Source organism: Centroberyx affinis, unplaced genomic scaffold, assembly GCF_046629955.1.
Source record: "Centroberyx affinis isolate AG114_WGS23_722 - 3 ecotype Tasmania unplaced genomic scaffold, CSIRO-AGI_Caff_v1 ptg003976l_1, whole genome shotgun sequence".
Lineage (NCBI taxonomy): Eukaryota > Metazoa > Chordata > Actinopteri > Beryciformes > Berycidae > Centroberyx > Centroberyx affinis.
The window spans coordinates 9,890-24,894 of NW_027281796.1; the positions used below are offsets into that span (position 1 = coordinate 9,890).

The following is a 15,005-nucleotide window of genomic DNA, read 5'->3' on the forward strand; positions in this document are numbered from 1 at the left end:
CACACACACACTCACACACACACACACACACACACACACAGCAGCAGGGTAATAGATTCCACATGGTGTTTCAGTAGGCCGTCCAGTCAGCTGCCCGAGCAGAAAAAGTCCAAATTTAGAAGAAATATGAAAATTGTCAAAAGCTTTTTTCCCTTCACCGAGGAAACAACACCCCCCCTACTCTCCTCCTCCTTCCCCTTTCTCTCGTTACTCTCTCTCTCCTCTTCCCCTTCTTTCCTTCCTTCCCCTCCTCTTTCTCCCCTCTCCCCTTTTCTCTGCGCTCCTTTCTCTCCTCCTCCTCCTCCATCTCTCTCCTCACTCCTCCTCTCCTCCCTTCTTCCTCTCCCCCTCGTTTCTCATTCCCTCCTCCTTTCTCCTCTCCTCCCCTCTTTCTCAGACAGACACAGGTCACTGGTCGAGGTCACGGAGGGGGGGTGGGGGTGGGGGGGGGGTCGGGGGGGGTCCTCTAACATCGGCCAATCAAACATGTCTGGGTGGGGGGGGGCAGTCCCTGGCGTAAGCCCCTCCCCTCAGCGACCATACAAGGTAACAGAGGAATGCTTCCCTTGGCAGGCCATCTGCTTCATAAGAGAGAGAGAGAGAGAAAGAGAGAGAGAGAGAGACCAGAGGGTTGTCCCACACTGATGAGCCGTTCTCAACAACAGCCTTATTTGAGTTAGATCCACATTTTAGCTTCAGCCTACTAAAGACTTCCTAAGAGATACGGAGGCTTTTAGAGAACTTTCAGAGAATTTTTTTTTTTAGAGAACTTTCAGAGAATTTTTTTTTTTAGAGAACTTTCAGAGAATTTTTTTTTTTAGAGAACTTTCAGAGAATTTTTTTTTTTAGAGAACTTTTGGAATTTAGGATGAAACGAAATGGGACGACCTTCCACTTTCAGTTCGTCACTGCTCACTATACGGCAGGGGAGAGTGACCCAGCAGACAGATAGCAAGACAAGACAGCCAGCCAAGAATCAGCCGGGAAAAACAGCCGACCAGCCACCGGAGATCACAGCCGGCCCACCAGGCAAACCAACCAGGGCAGCCAACCGGCCACTGGAGATGACAACCAGCCAGTTCACCAGCCGGCCAAGCCCCTGGAGATGACAGCTCCCAGGTCAAAGGGTCACTCGCTACCTGGCACTGGCACACATCGAGGGAAAACAAAAGATCGCTAACCAAGGTATGGCTCCTTATAATCCCTCTTAGTTTCTTAGTTAAATGCAGTGTTTTCTGGGCTGGGCTCCAGTTTTCAGTCCAGCGCTACACTTCACTGATGAGTTCCTCCTCTCTGGGTGAAGGTGTGTTAAGGAGTGAAGTCAGCTGCTGGAGTGTTTGGTCGGGGCGAAAAAACCCGCGGACTCTTCCGTGGCACAGGAATGGACAGATCTAGCTTAGATGGAGCATTGCTGTCATTTGAGTCAAATGAAAATGGAAATATAAACTGCCTTTCATTTTCAATTATTTCCCCTACTCAGCCATTTCTGGAATAATTTAAACTAAATTTCACAGTGGAAGTAGAATTTTGTGTGGAAGTAGAATTTCCCCCCCCCCACTATAAATGGCAATAACATTAATTCTATTTACCCACAGGAGGCTGGAGCCAATCCCAGACACAGATAGACAAACACACTCACATTCATACCTATGGGCAATTTAGAGTCTCCAATCTACCATGTCTTTGGACTGTGGGAGGAAACTGGAGCAAACAATGTGGATAAGATCCAGCCCCCCTGTATTGCAGCCAGCCAGACAGCATGCCAATGCTATGATGTGCATCAGTAACTGGGACCAAATCAGAAACATGGATAACATGTTGTACTGTAAGGAACAGACATAACATGAAAAAAAAACTGCAGGTCATAGGCAAATTCTAATTAGGCAAATTGCTGGTTTACATTCTTTCCATTCAACCCCAGCAGACATGATGGGCAGAGGAGAGGAGGAGAACCAGGAGGAGAACCAGGAGGAGAACCAGGAGGAGAACCAGGAGGAGAACCAGGAGGAGAACCAGGAGATGTGGAAGAAACACACCAGCAACACACAGGTAAGAGCACTACACACACACACACACACACACATACACATAAACACACACATACTGTAGTGTGTCAGAGGGCAGAGTTGATGTTCTGTTAGAGCCCTGTGTGACTCTGGCCTGTAGTTCCAGCTCAGTGAAAGTCTTGTACCTGGGTCTGTCTGCATCTCTAGGAGTAGTATGTTTTATGAAATATTGAACACTGTGTTGAAAGAGAATATTTCAACACAGTGTAGATGAATGTGATATGGCGAGTCGTTTTCACGTATTCCCGTATTTGTCCATAGTATTAAAAAAAAAAATCTCTTCCTTTTCTCATTGTTTACACTGTCCGTCAAACGTTTGGACGCACCACATTTTTCTTTATTTTTACTATTTTCCACATTTTAGAATAACAGTAAAGACATCAACACTATGAAATGACACAAATGGAATTTGGAATTTGGAAAAGTGTTCAACAAATCAAAACTATCTTCTATTTTAGAGTCTTTAAAGTAGCCGCCCTTTGCCTTGATGGAAAGGCAAAGGCTGTGGAAAGAAATTCATAAATAGGATCAACTTCACTATTTATATTTGTCTAAGAAATATATTTTAAGCATTTGAAATGGCTTTAAGATAATGTAAAACATAGATCATTCAATCAGGTGTGTCCAAACTTTTGACTGGCAGTGTATATATATTGCAGATTTCTTTTTAGAATAGAACAAATAGTTATCACAGGACCTATGGGACTTCCACTACTTTTATACAGTGTTGGGGAAGCTACTTTGAAAGCATAGCTTTGCAAGCTACCAAATACTTCACACTGGAAGAAGTTGAACTACAGCAAAGCTTCCCTAGGGAGAAATCTAGATTGGTTAACTAAAGCTACTTAGAAAAAGTAGCTCAAACTACTTTGTAAAAAAATTATCAAATTGACAATGTACATGTGATTATATAAAAAAATAAAAAAAAATAAAAAATTGCATTACCTCATAGCACTGCCTTGTAGCACTCCCTCGTAGCACCTATGTCCTGTTGGACCAGAACTTAGCTCTATAGCACTTACTCTCGTTGTTCTCTCCTATCTAGAAACTTGCTTGTGTTGTATAAAAAGTTCATGTGTAAGTCGCTTTGGATAAAAGCGTCTGCCAAATGTGAAATTGTAATTGTAATTGTAATGTGATTCCAAATTATAACAAAATATAATACAAAAAAGTCACATGCCAGCAAAAAATGCCACTCAATTGAGTTTATTGCAAAAAGTGCCCACTTGTTCACAAGTCATACATAAAAAATAAAAAAAAATACCCCACTATTCATGGGAAAGTGCAAGGAATGTCAGCTTTTTATGGCCCAAAATTGTTTGTAGTTTCAGTAGTTAACTACACAAAAAATGGCAAAAAAAAGAAGTAATTTAACTACTTGAATCACTATGCAAATATGAATGTAGTTGAACTACCAGCAAGCTACTGCAAAATGTAGTTAAACTACTAGTTTAATTACATGTAGTTCACTACTTCCCAACACTGCTTTTATAGTGGAAGTTTACAGGTGTTGGTGGTTGCTTGTTAATTTGATCTACCAGGTCATATAACCAAATGTCATTTGGAGGCTCAAACTGGCAGGTATGATAAGTGACTTTAGATTCCACTAGTCACTAGCCACAAGTCACAAGTCACAAGTCTGCTGCCCTGCTGGCGGCTGAGGTGAACATGAGAAAGCGTATGGAGGGAGGAGAGGAGGAAATGCTGTATTTGTTTACTGAGGAGTCAAAAGTCTAGAGGGTGCTAGGCTTGGAGGCCTTTCACATAACCCTCACACACACACACACACACACACACACACACACACGCACACACGCACGCACATCGGTTCCCCTCGGGGCCCAAGGGACCATCGTTCCCAGGGTCAGTTTCACATGGAGGGAGGAGGAGGAGGAGCAGAAAAGGCAGATGGAAGCAGAAAAGAAGTGGGAGGGAGGAGGAGAGGGAGAGAGGGAGGGATGGAGATGAACTCCTCTGGGACAGGCGAGGCCGTAGGGTTAGGGTCCGATGCTATGTATAGAACCCGACACACACACGCACACACACACACACACACACACACACACACACACACACACACACACACACACACACACAGACAATCAAATGAAATCATCAAAATGAATTCAAACAAATCAAAACAAGAAGACACCACATGATAAAAGGATAAGAATAGAAACAATGTGCCACACACATAAAAGCAAGTTTGTTTTAAGAAGTGTTTTTTTTTAAAGATGATAATGACTTTGGAACTTCTGTTAGTACAACAACTACTACAAATACTACTACTACTACTACTACTATTAGTGGCTCAAGTGGATTAATGAATCAAATGCTATCATGTCAGTAATAACTGAGTTCAGTGAATACAGAAAGTCTTTGGTGGTTGAAGAGTGGAGCTGGTCCTCTGCTCAGTGTGGATTCCCATGCAACTAAACAAAAAAAAAAGATGATAATAATTGGACCATAATCCAACACTTGACACATGACATGAGTCACAAATATTGCTCAATTTCAAATTATCTTTTTTTTAGTTCAGTTTTTCACTTCTCACTCACTGGAATGGAGCAGAGGTCCACTGCACAACTCCAGTCATTGGGGACCAAAGTGTTTGCTAGTTTTGTCCTAGATTAGCTGAGTATACTCCCTTATTATTGGCCAAATATCACCGTTTGATTCCTAAATTATTATTATCTGATAATATGATTCATAGTTAATTATGATTAATTGTCATGCTCATCAAAAAACGGAGCCATAATCTAAAAGTTGCACATAAAACAGCATAGATAGTCAGATTAAGCACAGGTTTACAGGTTTTGCTGTGACAGCTCTTTTATGTTTTATGGAAAACTGGTGTTCCAATTATTACCTTGTTATTATTATTAGGGCAAACCATAAACCAGGCTAATATATTGCATGTATTTTCCATTAGTTCTCACTTATTTCCTGCTGCATATATTGCACTTTTTAGTATATTTTCATATATATATTTTGATTTTGGTTTCTTTGTCTCAGCATGTCCTAATGCTGTTATTTTGTGCACCATCATACAACCTGTAATCCATTCTTTCAAATATTCATATTATATATATATGTACATTATATATGTTTATATGTTTCATTCTGATTTAACATGTTAACATGGACAAACTAGCACACCACCAACTGTTAAAAATCAGATTTTTAGTTGCTATGGAAATATAATACATCCCATAGATTCTTATGAGCCATCCAGGCTTGGATAGGGTTAACCACAGCTTCCATATATTACACACACACACACACACACACACACACACACACACACACACACACACACACCGCCACTCATACCTCCGCTCATACTTCTAAAATTGTACTGTTGTTTCAAAAGATTATTTCAGATTACACAGACAGCACTCAGAGCTTTCTGTGTGTGTGTGTGTGTGTGTGTGTGTGTGTGTGTGTGTGTGTGTCTGGAGAGTAAGAGTGGTAGAGTGTGACAGACAGACGGAGTGTGAGAGAGAGAGAGGGCTTCCTGTGTTTGATTTACAGAGCGGGAGGAAAGAGAGAGACAACCATATTAGGAAATGTTTGGCTCAACAGGAGAGATGGCTCTGACTGTTATCACAGCCTGTCTAAACACACACACTCATACACACACACACACACACACACACACACACACACACACCCATTTAGGGGTGATCGTCTGGAAGATTGCTGGTTCAAATCCCCAGATCGGGTGGGGAGAGGGTTCAGCGGCACCTCAGCAGCGATTTTTCCCCTTGCTTGCCTGGGAATTTGAACCGGCGACCTTTTTTGGTCCCGGGACGTCCCGGACCAGGAGGCCTCCGGCTCTCCGGACCGGGCCGAGTAGATTCTGACTCTCTGCCAATCTGCAGCGCGACAGGACCCTTCCATCATGCCATCTCTCTCCACTGGGACTCGCTTTATCTTGCATTCTTTCTTTCCTTCCCTTGCAAAAAAAAAAAAAAAAAGTCACATGTGAAAACCCACATGTGAATTCAAAGCACATGTGTGAACATTTTTCTCCCAGTTTTTTTTTTTTTTTTTTTTTTTTTTTACTTCAGATGTAAAACATTCAATTCCTAGATGAAGAGTATTTTTTGCATATGTGAACTTTTTTTTTTTTACCTTCCATTAGATATGTTAATATTTATTTCATATGTGAAAACTTCATTCATTTCACACGCAAAGAGACAATTCACAGGAAATTTCACATGTTCACATATGTAAATCAATCTTTGAATTCACATGTGGGTTTTCACATTTTACACCTTTTTGTTGCTGCAGATTCTGGCTTTATACATCCTTCAGAAAAATTATAGATCAAAAAAACTGATTTATTGTTTAACACTAGAAAGGCCGAACAGCAGTTATCTTTTAAAATGTCCCTCCACGCTGTTATCTAGACCCACTTTCTGTACAAACCAGTGTTGTTAGAGTTAGAGAGAAGATAGTGTTTATATGTTTAATATACAATTAAGATGTGGTTATGAGGCCATCATTATGATGATGATGATGATGATGAAGCTCTACTGCCATAGCTTGGGAACAGGCTATATGTTGTTTTTTTTATTAACACACACACACACACACAGGCTGGGAGAGGGCAGATGTGTTTGTTGGTTTGGTTTCCCTGAGGGCAACACTTCCTGGGGCCAGACATGGAGACATGACCTACTGTGTGTGTGTGTGTGTGTGTGTGTGAGAGAGAGAGAGAGAGAGAGAGAGAGAGAGAGAGAGAGAGAGGGAGAGAGAGTCAGAGTACAGGCCTTTCTTCTTTATATGGACTTACTTAAGAACAGAGGAGAGGGAGACGGAGGGAGAGAGATAAAGGCTGTAGTCCTCTCTCTCTCTCTCTCTCTCTCTCTCTCTCTCTCTCTTTCTGTATTACCTTTTAAGTCAGTAGTGTAGCCGCTGTGACTAGAAAAGGGAATGTATGTAGCTGGCTGGAAGGAGGGGGGGTGGGGGGGGTGTTGTTGGGGGGGTGGGGGGGGTGGGGGGGGTGGCAATGACAAACTATCACTGGGAGCGATCGCAGGCTGGAAGACGGGGAATGTTTATCCAAAGCGGCCGATCCGATTTTCCATGATCCCAAAAAAAAAAAAAAAAAAAAAAAAAAGGGCCGGCTCAGGCCTTATACGGGCAAGGCTGGGAGTTTCCAACGGAGCAGACCCAGAGCATTCCTGGAAAAGACCCCGGATCTCACTCTGTTATTCACTCTGTATATATCTGTCTCTCTCTCCCTCTGTCTCTTCTCTCTCTCTCTCTCTCTCTCTCTCTGTCTCGGTGACTCAGTGATAAAGGAAATAGCTGTTAAGTGAGTTAAGTGAGCGGGAGCTTCAGCGGTGGTGAAAGGCCTCAGTGCTGCACCAGGACTGTGCTCAGAGCTTTATATACTGTATATGCTTTATATAAGTGCACACTGTCACATAATGCATTGCAAAACAGATACATTTCTGTTTATATGCTTAAAAAATTATGTGCTTTTTTTTCACTTCTTTATTTAATCAGGTAAATAGAGGGATAGAAGATAGATAGATAGATAGATAGATAGATAGATTCAACCCAGTTCCTCTGTCCAGGCACTGACTCACTCTCTCTCTCTCTCTCTCTCTCTCTCTCTCACACACACACACACACACACACCTAGACTGATATTCATCTTGATGCTCTGGCAATATTGTCTGTGAACTTTCATGCCAATAAAGCACATTGAATTGAATTGAATAGATAGATAGATAGATAGATAGATAGATAGATAGATAGATAGATAGATAGATAGATAGACAAAACAAACCATCAATCAGGTACATATATAGAAGAATAAAAAAAAAAAAAAAGAATAAATACCAATGCAAGAATAAACTATGTATGCATAACATATATGTGTAAATGTAGCCTATATGTGCAAAGCAGCATGTTTACAGAAGGCTATATGTGCACACTGTACATAACACGTGTGTGACATAGTAGTATCATTGAGATGAGATAATGTATCAGCCCTACCTACCAACCATCCACTGTGACCCAACAGTCTGTAGGTTTCCATTCCAACCAAACACTACCAGAGGGGCAAAAGCAGCTGGGGACTGAACAGACCCGTGTGTAAAAATATCCAACATATCAAGGAGCCTAAGGTTGTCCAGCATTGTTAAATAGTTTTATATACAGTATAAGGCTGGGTATTGGCAAGGACCTCATGATACGATACATATCACGATACATTGTGATAGGATACATAATCAGATACATTGCAATACTCTACATAATTTACTGAAAATTTAAAAATAGAGCTGAAAATACAACTTGCTGTGTACCACCTGGGTAGTGTAATATGTACATCACATTATATTGATAACTCAGCGGACAAATTGAGTCAAAACCATTTAATTCAAAGGGATTTAAGGACATTTTAAATCCGTTAAAATCATGAATAATCTTTTTTAATGTATCGATACGAGGGGCTGGAAAATCGATACAGTATCATGGAAAAAAAATATTGCAATACTCAGCTGTATCGATTTTTCTGCACAGCCCTAATACAGTATGGGTAAAGCTATTCTACAGCAGCTCACTGAACTAATGAGTTCCTCCTCTGTGGTTAACAGTGTGTTCATCAGCTGCTGCAGTGTGTGGCTGGAATGAAAACCTGCAGACTGTTGGGTCACAATGCAGCATGGTCCATCCCTGATCTGGATCATGTACACTGAAAAAAAAAAAAAAAAAAAAAAAAGGTCTTTGGGTTTACTTAAAAAAAAAGGTGTACTTTGGTTCCATATAATTGAAACAAATGATTTTTTTTTATTGAATTCATTGTAATTGTAAAGAGTGGGAACATAATTTCTTTGAATAAACAGAACATATGATTTGATAATGTAATAACTCCTGGATAATGTAATAGCTTGATAAAATGTAATTAATTGTCCCTCTAAATGGGTTGGAAATGTAATCAAATTATGACTTCATCTCGATGATGTAAGACTAATAATGTAGTAACTCATAAGAAATAGAAGAATGTAGGCCAATAACTGGAGTTGTTACATTATTAGTCAATATTATCATTACATCATCAGTTGCAATATGTTCTACCCCTTTTGAAGTAATAATATTGTCATTTGATGTATTTTATTACATTATCAAGTTTTATTTCATGTTCTGTCTCTCTCTCTCTTTCTTCTCTAACAATGTGTGTGTGTGTGTGTGTGTGTGTGTGTGTGTGTGTGTGTCTTGTGTGTCTTGTGTTTCAGGTGTTTTCCGTCAGAAAATAGAAATCAGAAAATGAAATAATGGAGAGGTGAGTATCAAAGAGACAACATGCACACGCACACACACACACACACACACACACACACACACACACACACACACACACACACACACACACACACAAAATGCTTTATTTGGGTTAGTACAGACAGTTTAATATCCAGCCTCTCTTCTACCTGCAGCTAAAGGATGGTTGGTTTCCTCTTTGTAGACTTCAAACACAGTTTGTGTGTGTGTGTGTGTGTGTGTGTGTGTGTGTGTGTGTGTGTGTGTGTGTGTGTGTGTGTGTGTGTGTGTGTGTGTGTGCGCGTGCCTGTGTGCGTGTGTATGTGGAATGTGAGAGGGAGTGAGAGGCAGAAGGACAGGAAGTTCACATTATGTAGGTCTATTGGGGTTAAAGCCATTTCCTGTTTAGCCCCCCACATACACACACACAAAGCCCAATATGTACAGTCCTCTCTCTCTCTCTCTCTCTCTCTCTCTCTCTCTCTCTCTCTCTCTCTCTCTCTCTCTCTCTCTCACTGATGTTTCTGTCTTATTATACAGAACATTGGCACTATGTGGTGAAAATGACTTTCCTATATCACTAACTTGTATTTCATTTTCAAATCTACTATGGCTCAAGAAAAGAATAATGTTCTTCATGATGTTTTGAAAATACATTAGTAGTTTAGTTAAAAGGGTATTTATTGAATACATGTGAAGTCCTCACAATACTGGACCCTTAGTGAGGGAGCCAATCAGGACCAAGTCTAGTTGTGATGCGTTTCCTGGAGTTAAACTGTCTGGGGGGGTTTTGATTATCAAATCAAAACAAACTTTAACAATATCCTCATTAAACAGAGGGAAGTTTGAATAGCAATTCCTATATGGGACCTTTAATTCTGATATGGGACCTTTAATTCCTGGTCAGCTGGTATATAGAGCTGGGGAGTATTAGTAATGTAAAGTTTTAATGTTGAATATAATAGTATGTGATCATTATGAGGCAACAACCAGCAATATAGGAGAATAGAATTAATTTATGCCTTTATGACATAATCAGTTTGACACTACTTAAAGTCACACTGAAATGAAAAATGACTTTTTTTTTTTGCCTTTTTAGCTCATTCTAACTATTATACCATACACCTATCTGACAATTTATGCTAAAAAAAAATGCCAAAACATTTATTTTAGTGTATTTTTATATCAAAATATCATTACGTTTACTTCCTGGAAAACAGAAAATCTTTAGTGGTGATGTCATCATGTATCTTCACTGATGACATGTCAAATAAAACTGCATTGGTTTAAACTTATAATTATATCCTATGCAAATGAAATAATCAAATGAATGTGGTGTCATTGTGACTTGTGTGTATATATTTTTTTACATCAGAATGAAAAAGGTTGCAAACTGTATTCTGCAGAGGAACAGGTGTGTTTTCCGTTCCCTACATCCCTGTTTGTGTTTCTGTCTCCAGTCTATAGCCTGGTTCATCCCTGCGGCCCATGGTGCAGTGCTGCATCTCTGGTCAGTTGGTAGTCTGAGATGAAGCACTGTAGCTCGGGACGGAGGACACAACAAGTGGAGCGACACCCTAACCCTAACCCTAACCCTAACCCTAACCCTAACCCTAACCCTAACCCTAACCCTAACCCTAACCCTAGCCCATATGGTTTCCTCTACCACACACACACAGCAAGACTAACAGCATCCACACACCACCCACATGCAGAAGATTAGTCCTTCTATTATGTTAAAATTAACAAACGCCATTCATATTAGAATTCATTTATATTAGAAATTTAAACCTACAAAAAGTGATTGTAGTTGCAAATGTTACCCAAGTTTACACTTCAGAACATCAGCAAGTAACACACAGCAGTTAGTCAAAAATGAAAAAAAATGAAAAATAAATAAAAATAAATAAATGGGTAAATTAGTCAGCAAAATGCAGTGCTGTGACAGGACAGAAAATCTTGCACATTTTTTTGAAAGATCAAAAAATTGCATGGGAAAGTTCCCTCAGTATCAGTCAAAACAAAGAGAAATAAAATATGTGTAAAACTTTTATATTTTCTCTGGTTTTATGCAAAGTGTGCACAGGACCTGGAAAACATATCATCACATTAAATTTGATCTTTACCTGTTTTCCCCATGAAATTAGGAAAAGTCATAAAATATCAAGCTGGAAAAATAATGTTAATCATGTAAGGAGGGTTAGGATGAAACTTTATTGATCCCTGTGGTTAAATTGGGTCGTTGTAACAGCAAATAGTGATATGATACAGGCAGCAAGGAAAATGTAATATGATGATAAAAATAGAATATGAACAATAATGTAGCAAATTGGGTTGATAGAAAAACACACAAGCAACAGTTTAAAAACTTGTTAAATAGGTGTGAGTGGGAAGTAAGCGACAGACTTCGATTCCTCTTCTTCTTTTCCTCTCCTCCTCTCTCCTGGGGTCCAGTTTTCCCAGGAATCCCTTGACCAATCCGAAAGGGGGATTCCTGGAAATACTGTTCTTGGGGGCGGGGCTTAACAGCAATTTCAAAATCCCATGTATGTTCTATTTATGTGTTCTATATATATTCTATGTACATTATGTGTATGCTGTGTGTATGTAAATATGTGGATGTATGTTTTATGTCATATTTGTGAACAGCAGATTATTATTATTATTATTTGAATTTCCACACTAATAGATCCAATTTTTAACTGTTTACAGATGAGATTTGTCTAAACTCATCTAAACTGAACTACTGCAAAATGTCTGTAATGTGAGGATTCATGGTCTTGCTAGATCAGTGTAAAACACATTATTACTTACAGTTCTAATTGTTGCATAAATGTAAAAAAAATAAATATATTCAAGTATTTAATATATTGTCATTTCTTCTTTTCATAAACCACTTTTACAACAGAAGGGTCAAAAGAGAACATTTAATAAAACGCATTTAATAAAAATGGGTGACAAAATTCACCAGTAACTCACCTCATCAGCAACCCTCTAGCTGTAAATATCAATACTGCAGCTTGAGAATAGAATAGAATAGAATAGATTTTTATTGTCCAACCTAGGCTGGAAAATCATTTTTGGCCTTACCTCAAGCAAGACAAGACAATACACTGGCATGATAGTAACATGATAGTACATGACAATCAATATGACAGCACAGTAGAGCAGTGTCTGACCAGCAGGTGGAGCAGTTGCAGCTGTTTTCCACAGCAGAAGGCCTTCATGCTGTCTAGAGAGATGAGACAAAAGAGGCCGCCTTCTTTTTCAAACAATAAAATGGAGATTTAGAGCCTCAATATCTTCCTTTATATAGGAATTTATCACAGTCAAGTTTCAAAGGGCATTATATACCATACATGCTGTATATAGCATACTGCACACAAACACACATGCCTACGGGTAAATGTTGAGGGCTGACTTTTGTTTGTTTATTACAGCAGTGGTTCTCAACATGGGGTCCGGAGACCACCAGGGGGTCCCCAGCAAATTGATGAATTATTAAACTTCACCGTTATTTAATTTACAAGAAGTTAACACAATTAGAGAATGTAGAGGAATGTTCTGATCATAGTTTCACTGTTATCTCTCTACCTACAATACAGATAGTCATGGGATTCTGGACAAAATCATATCAAACAATAAAAATATTCTCATCAAATGGGGGTCTGTGGTCCTAATGTGGACTAAATCAGGGGTTCTTGATATGAAAAAGGTTGAGAATCACTGTATTACACCACTTTTATTATGCAACTTTATTTTTTAGTATTAAAGGTAGAATCGTTTTGGACCTCAATAAGCCTGTTTTGAAGTGTAGAGAGATAAATGCTTTCATAGGTTAACACAACTGGCTGAATAAGATATAAGCACATATATTTAAAATCAACAAAATGTCCATCTGATGGTGGTGACAGAGATCTGATGGTGTTGGCAATGGGCTATTGAACAGGTAAGTTCATTATTGTAGCCTCTCAGTTGAGTTCAATGCACAGGATTATGTAAACTATTTAATTAAACTTCAATAAAATCACCAAAACTGGAGTCTGCTAATGTTATGGATGGACTAAAGCGCACAGGGCAGAAATGGATAGACTAAACAACCCTATTCAGATCAAGCAGTCTATTATTGAGTCCTAAAATCATAATTTCTTAAAAGAAGTTAAAAAATCTGTCAGTGGCATTAGATAGTTTCACTTATTTCCAATTCAAATCAACTTTTTTCAGGAATTTTGTAGAATCAAGAGTCATTTTCTTGATAGTAGTGCAGTGATCTGCCTTCTTCTGACTGGTTTCAACAGGCTGACACTCATTTCTAGAAAATCCCTGAAACAAGTGAAACTGCACTGGAAACAAGTGGAGTTATCTCTCCTCACTGGCAGAATTTTTGCTCTCGGTTTGAGAAAAATAAGATTTGACGGTTGAATATGAGACTACATGACTTAATAAGATGGACAGAGAAGACCACACAAGGAAGTATCCTATCTATTCAGTCCAAGCCGATATGACAGCGGAGACGAGGCTGAGTGGACATGACATGGTCCCAATGGGATTCACACATAGAATAGACACAGAATAAACCTCATAAAAACCCACATGGAATCTAGTTCTTTTCAGTGTAAATATCTATGAGAAGAACAGATCTGTGTTACTGACAATTGAAAATCTGATGATTAATAATCAGATGTTGTGTTCCAGTGTATACCGCCACATAGTGTTCTCTGTTCTCCCCTATTCAGTTATGTAGTGGTAAATAAAAAGGTGGTAAATGATGACCTCCAGTTGATAGTTATTATAAGGCAAACAACCAGCAATATGAACAAAAAATCAATTATATTTTCGGATATTTATATTTCCATTGACCTAGTGACCTAGTCAATTTTGCTCGAGTCCCAAGTCGGTCTCAAGTCTCAAAGTCAAGTCTCAAGTCTAAATGTAGATTCAATCATTCCATACAAATTCAGAAAACAGAATTTAAATTCAGTCGTCTGCTGGAACAAATCTCGTCACTTTCAATCTAAGTCATTTACACAAACACAAGATCTCAAGTCAAGACTTTAGAAACCTTTTCAAGTCATCAGAGTACAAGTCTGAGTCAAGTCCCAAGTCACCAGAACCAAGTCAAGTCTTCTCTTCATGCATGAAGTCTCAAGCAATTAAAACTGTGACTCCAGTCCAAACCTCTGGCACTAACTAATCCTTTTCCCCCTTTAAATATCCTAATCTTACATGATTTGATCAATTTGATACAACCTACTCTGATATTTACCATGAATTTATGTCATATAGATTTATGTTGGCCTAAAAAGGTGGTAAACTCTATTTTGCAAATAAAAAGGTGGGTACATGAGTTTAGGCGGGTTTACCCTCCTCTACATCCCTGCCCCTGTTGAGGGACGGGATTAGATTAGTGTTTCTGACTTTATAATCCAATAGACTGCATCATGGAGCCAAGCCCGCATCACTCTCTTATGTAACCACTGGATTTTTGGGCAAAATTCAGCTGTCTGCGCTGACAATAACAATATTCAACTGACAGCCAATCATTCTAGTGACAACTGTCTCCGCCCACCACGCCTGGGTCATAATGGCTGATAGCAATAGATGGGTAGCAGTGACTTTGTTTTCATTGTGGTTTCACAAGTCATTTTGGTAGATCTG

General features: G+C 39.2%; 1 long non-coding RNA gene across 2 annotated transcripts; it reads left to right on the top strand.

The window, feature by feature from the left end:
- The first annotated feature begins 627 nt into the window (after window positions 1-627).
- LOC139663304 (uncharacterized) lies at window positions 628-12,200 on the top strand. Of its 2 annotated transcripts, none has more exons than XR_011696704.1 (4): window positions 628-1,185; window positions 1,922-2,049; window positions 9,323-9,369; window positions 10,808-12,200. It is a non-coding gene; the product is annotated as an uncharacterized lncRNA (long non-coding RNA). The 2 variants fall into 2 exon arrangements; XR_011696705.1 differs by having other exon boundaries at window positions 1,925-2,049.
- The last annotated feature ends 2,805 nt before the right edge of the window (window positions 12,201-15,005 follow it).